The following is a 6,826-nucleotide window of genomic DNA, read 5'->3' on the forward strand; positions in this document are numbered from 1 at the left end:
GGCTTGTCAGTTTTAGGACCCACCATGTCTCCATTGCGCTACTCGTAATGGCTCAAGTAGTGCAACTCATATAAGTTGTATTACATGTCGATAGAATTGCTAGGATTTTTAATCATCTTGAAGAAGTGTAGTGGGTTTTAGGTCTTTGTCTTTTGCGACAAGAGAAAAATTCCTACAGGTGTTGCATGGCTGTTGTCAGCTTGTGTCGTGAGATGTTTTTGGTTAACTCCTATAACAACAACATTTGATTCCTCTATATATCCATAGACTGCACATGTGTAGCTTCATTTTCTTGGAGGCAGTCTGTTTGGATGTGCCCTAGCTCATTATAGTAAAAGCATTGATGATAGGGACATCTCCTATGGATGTGCCCTATCTCTCTGCATGTGTGGCATCTCTTGTCCTGATCTCGAGAATCATTGGTGCTTATGCTATGCATGGATTCATCGCATAACAACTAGGTGCAATTTACTTCGCTTGATACAAGCACTTTGAAAATTTCATCTTCAAATATTTGAGATGCAATTTATCCTTTTCAATGACCTATCTTAGCACGGCATAGTACGGAACCTAACGTATCTCATGCAAGAATCAAAGCAAGCATGTTATTAATTTGAAAATTCATTACTTACGACCGGTATCGCAGTTGGATTGGCAGTGATGCCCTCGCCCGAGGCTTTTGTTGGTCGTTGTTGGGTTGCCATCCACGTGTGACATCTTCTTCTTGGGGGCCGTTCTCGATCTTCTTCTCCCTTAGACACAAATCACACAAGACTTCCGCACATTGTACTTGATTAGTGGGGGCCAATTTGGGGAGAAAAATTAGGCTTGCAAGGTGGAGATTAATCCCGTAGAAAAGGAAAAAGGGATGCGCGTGACCACCTTCTAAGGACAAAAGAAGAACCTTCTAGAAGGTTCTCTCCCTCTCTCCCAATTTCTCTCTCTGCTTCTCGGCCTCTCCTTCTCTCTTTCTCTATGTCACTCACACACTCTCTCTCTTTGTCTCTTTCTCTCTCTCACTCACTTACTCACTCACACACACACACACACACACACACACACTCTCTCTCTCTCTCTCTCTCTCTCTCTCTCTCTCTCTCTCTTTCTCTCTCTCTCTCTCTCACGGCGTGCTGCTCAGAGTGTCCAGGCCTCCCCCTTTTGCTATGATGGGGGGGGTTTTATAGGAGAAAGAGGAGTACTATTGGGGGGGGGGGGGGGGGGGGGGACGTGGTGTTGCATGGTGGCAATGGCTTGTGGACTGGCCGTGATGCTCTAAGGGGGGGGGGGGGCTTGGCCAAGTGGCCTCCCCTTCCATCAACACCATCGTCAACCTCCACTTTAGATTCATTAGCGTCTACCTCACCATCATTGCCTTCTTCCCTCTCCAGTTCTGTCATGTTCTCCACCTCCTCGTCCCTCCATGTTATAATTGATGGCTTCCTTCGCCCCCTCCTCGACGTCATTGCCTTCCCCCCCCCTCGTCACCTGTTCGGTGTCGATAGGGAGGTGTGGATAAAAAAATTTCAATTATTTTCTTATAAAAATTCGAGGGTGGTTCTCGTGCAGGAGTAGGGACGTTACAGACACATGCTATGGTGCAAGGAGAAGAAGAGCCTAGATTGCAAGGTATTCAGGTAGTGCTTGATGACGATGAAGGTATCAAAATTAAATTTATTGATGCTAAAAATGTAATTGCTAAGGATAGAAAAGTTGGCGCCGAGGTTGAAAATACAATGATTTGCAAGCTACACGCAAAAAGGGAGTGTATCAAATGCACTACAATGATGAATAGACTTCATGTGTAATACTTAAAAGCCATTACAGATGAAATCATTGGGCTCATACAACCACTGAAACAATAGTGAAAGTTGGTGATCTCGAAATATTTTTCTTATTAAACATGGTGAAATCAATGTAATGTTTGGAGTTTGTATGAGAATGGTAGATGGTCGGTGGATGTAGAACATGGATGGAGGATGTGGGCTGCTAATAATGCTTGTAGATATTTATATGCAGATTGCCCCAATGTTAAAATTACAATTGGAGATGTCTAGGATGACTAGCACTTCTTTGTGTAAGATTCTTCTTCTTATCTGATTATCCTTGGATAGCCATATGTCATAACTATACACATGGAAACAAATATGTCAAATGATGGATTTGCATATGCAAGGATCAGAAGCCATGATGGTAAAAAGGATATACAAATTTTGACTATTTGGGTGAATTATGTAATAAACCATGATACATTGAGGGATTATCCTTTGCCACCAAATGTGAAAGAGTTTGAAGATTCTTGAGAATTGGGTTTTCAACAAGGATAATTATAAAGCTAGACTATAATAGTAAGGGATGGAAAAAGCTATTGTCTCATATAAAAGGTGCATGTCTTTTTTCTACAAGGTTTATTGGATTTTTAGTGAAAAGTTCAAATGTTTTCAAAGGTTTGAGACTATGAATAGGGCTACAAGACAATATGTTTTTAGAGCATGAGAAGGCATAAAAGAAAATAGATTATTGGAAGTTGAAGAATGCATATCTAGGTTGTACGATGGGTTGCCTTATGTAGAGACAATGGTTGAACTTTTAGTTATGCTAAAATCTAAGTTGAAAGCAAAAAATAACATGGTATGTTCTTTATGTCAATGCCATGATAGGGCTAAAGTAAAAGTGGATATGAGTATAAGATTGTGGATAAAAAGGTAAAACCAATTGCATTGCCCTTGCATCTAGATAGTGATAGTGAGGAGATGATTGAGTAGGCTTCTTGTTAGTTGAACTTGAGGAATTCCAAAGGAATTAGACACAAGTTTATTACAAAATCTCTCAAAGAGTTAAAAATTGGAAGTGATGACTTTCTTTTACTTGTAGAGAAGCAATGTTTTGTGGATATGTTGTTTAGGCATGGAAGAGCATGCGTATTTCAACCATATGAGATTGGCTACATGGATTTGGGTATAGTTGCACCTACAATTATTTTCACTATTGCATATATATTATGGAACTTGCAGCCAATTCCAGTGCCAAAAGGCTCATCTGTCTAAGTTGATTAATCTATTGGAATGAAGAGATAAAGATGGAAAATTTAGAGTCTTCTTCAGCTCCTTACTCTAACAAGTGGTTCATAGTGCCCAAGAAAGATGGGACTTTGAGATTCATTAGGATATGAAGCTAGTTAATAAAGTGGCCATGAAGAATGTGGGAGTAAGTCCTATTGTGGATGAGTTTACATAGGCATTTGTTGGGAGAGATGTATATTCTTTGGGTGACTTTTAGCTAGTAATTGAAAGCAAGGAATCCACTATCATGAAGACACCATTGGGATTAGTGGGAACGTGTACTTTACCAAAGGTGGCAATGGATTCTATTGCATACATGATAAATTCAATGAATAAAGTAATTGAAAGCAAGGAATCCACTATCATGAAGACACCATTGGGATTAGTGGAAACGTGTACTTTACCAAAGATGGCAATGGATTCTATTGCATACAGGATATATTCAATGAATAAAGTATTGTAAGATTACATACCACATCTCACTATGCCTTTTCTAGATGATGTGTTGATAAAATGGTGCACCAAAAAGTAAAAAAATAAAGAATTGAAGGATCTACAAGATTTGTTTGCTGAACACATTGCTAATTGTGAAAAGATCCTAACTAGGGTGGAAGGGTGCATCTAACTCTTTCAAGACAAAAGTCAATCCTTGGGATGAATGAAGTTTTAAGAGTGCATGTGAGAAGTGAGTTTTTTTAGCGAGCTTTTCTAGGCAGCCTCCATTTCTTGTTCCACATAGTCCACTTATTCCTCCTCTATACACACACACACACACACTCTCTCTCTCTCTCTCTCTCTCTCTCTCTCTCTCTCTCTCTCTCTCTCTCTCTATTCATGTACCTCTCTCTTTTATGTACGTGATTTGGAATTACATCGTGACATATCATCACTTCTATTGTACATACATAAGTGAAACTACATCACACATGTTTTCGCTACACTCAATTGAGCATTATTGTGTGAACTTACTACAAGAGGGTATGATTCAAGTAGTTTGTTATACTTACTACAAAAACATGCGATATATGTTATTTTTCAAAATTTTCAAATAGTTAATATCAGGATAATAATATTACCTCATTGTTACTCAATCCATAGTGCACATATATGTTCACATTTGTGCATGTATTTACACTCCACCCTTCCCTAGATATTTTGTATGTGCTTTATTTACACATCTTATAGTATTGCAATCGAGCGAAGGTCTATATACAATCTCCTTGACTTATACATTCCTCTCTCTTTCTCCTATTCTCTCTTTCAGCCTCATTTCACTGCACTTGAAAATCAACACAATCAAATAATTATGAAAGTACATACTCATTATGCACATCAAATATCCATTTTTTTGGTACGAACATTTCTCATTGGAGAGGTATTCACCTTCAAGGTAGTCGAGGAAGATGGGGCATCTTTGATATATCTCCTTGTCCCACTCTTGCTCTATTTGGTATTTCTCATACATGCACTAATCATCTTGCAAGTCCATCGAGTTGGCATTCTCTCGGCAAAGTTTATATAACCCCCCTCTCCATTTGCCTATACATGAACTTGACATGTAAAGTCACCATTACATTTCTGGAATGGATTGGAAAGATAGCATCACAAACATGTTATAATAGAAGGATATTGTGAATTACTTTATAATTGAAGGATATTATTTGATGACTTATGTGACTCTATGTCTTCATCTGACTTGAAATCATGGAAGATGGTGCAAAGCATTTGCTCTCTATGTTTTCTCTTTGCCTCCTACGTGTATTGGAAGAACAAATATCTTTCCACTTGAATGTTATAATAGACCTTCCAACTAAAGAGTAGTCTCCTTTTGCCGTCTTGCAACATGGTCCAAAAGGTCTCTTGTCTTACCCAGCTTTGAAAAGGTGCATTTCCATATGCTCAAATCAAAGTTATGTCCTTTAATAATAATGTGATAGACTTAGAATGTGGATAATATAGACAAACAAGAACAACTTGTGTTTAGGCATGCCCATCAAGGTTCGATTTTTCTTATCAGAACTCTCCATGGCCTTTAGTATCCTTATACAATCTACCTTGTTTAGCTTTGAGGATGCCAATGTATATACTCTCTCCTCGTTCAACACACCCTCGGTCTTGGAGCCCCAGTCTTTAAGGATGCCAATGTGCATACTCTCTCCTTGTTCAACACACCCCAGTCTTGGAGCCCAACTCTAAGCATGAGATAGTTCTGCATTGATAAAACCATTGTCGTAGACTCAATAGAGGCAAGAGAGAATATATATATATATATATATATATATATATAGTTTTTTTATGAGAGAAAAGAGGAGAGAGAGAAGTTTTAAAATATTTTTTGATGAGAGAGAAGAGATTAAAAATAATTAGTAGCTAAGAATATCATATTGTGTGTATATTTATAATTTTCTCATAATATACAAAACTACAAGTAACGTAATGTATAGTAGCTATTGTCTTTGCATTGTGTATTTGGAAAAATAAAGACCTTGTTAAAGATTTAAAAAAGGTTAATACTATTGAAATTATATTCAAAATGTGGCTTTTAATCTAATTGTACTTACGCAAAAAACTTTTAAATAAAGAAATTTGATCACAAGTTGGAGAGAGAGAGAGAGAAAGAAAGTAAGAAAGAAGGTTATATTAATGTCTTCTAAAGACCAAAACTAGCCTATGAGACAAACTGTGATACAACTGATGAGGTCCAGCTATCCAAAATAAAAGTGCTGAATGAAAAGCTAAAAACTGGAAACTGAAAATACGGTGCTGTGAGTGTGATAAGTGTCGTGTATGTGTATGTGCGTATGTAGCTATGGTACTCCAGATAATGGCTACAAAAGGGGAACAAATGTCGGTTGTGATAGGGGAACAACTATCGGCTGTGATAAAGTGGTGCGATGTGTATATGTAACAGATGCAGGGAAATATACTATCCTGGGATGTAGTAGCAGTCGTCGAAGTCGCTAATAGCAGGTGATCCCTCCTAGATGCAGGATGTGGTACATCGGCGGTGGAGAAAGAGCAAACTGGAGGTTTGAGGTCCAATGTGTCGAGTGTCGTCGGATCTCAGTCTGCTGTCGATGTAGATCAAGAGTCCTCCAGATCTCCTGTCGGTGTGGCTGTGGGGTCCAAAACCCACGGATCCTCGTGCGGCGTCGGGTACACTAGTCCTCAGCCTACTGTAGTGTGAGCCCGAAGGTCTGGCTGGAGGTTGGTACAGTAGCTCTCACCTTGTCTGTTTGAAAGAACTGTGTAATAGTCGTCTGGGTGGGCCCCTCTCTGACTGGGACCCACTGTGTGCTCTGCTCTCTGATGTGCCATGCCTCTCCCAGAAAACAGCCAAATGATCTCTGATCCATATCAGTCATACATCCCTGAAGTGAGCTGCTCAATGTGTATTTAGATCTCAACTCTGAGTATGCTGAGCATCTGAGAACAAAATGCTCCTCACTCTCCACCTCTGATCTGCAAAGGGGGCATATCCTCTCCTCCCGTGGGATGCCACTGGCTCTGCCACTCTCAATCATAAGCTGATGTGATGATACCCTGAGCTGTCCAATAAGAACTCTCAATCGATGTGGCATATAGATTTGCATATATCTCGGAATCTCTATGAATCCCTGCTCTGATATGCTCAATAACTGTGTATAATAATGTGCCATCTTCAATGGCAGTGGCTGTGCAGGGCTGACCCATGTCCTCTATAATAAATATGCCAGAGGGAGAGAGAGAGAGAGAGAGAGAGAGAGAGAGAGAGAGAGAGAGAGAGA

Source organism: Lygodium microphyllum, chromosome 13, assembly GCF_053477565.2.
Source record: "Lygodium microphyllum isolate KBCC chromosome 13, Lygodium_microphyllum_v1.1.10, whole genome shotgun sequence".
Lineage (NCBI taxonomy): Eukaryota > Viridiplantae > Streptophyta > Polypodiopsida > Schizaeales > Lygodiaceae > Lygodium > Lygodium microphyllum.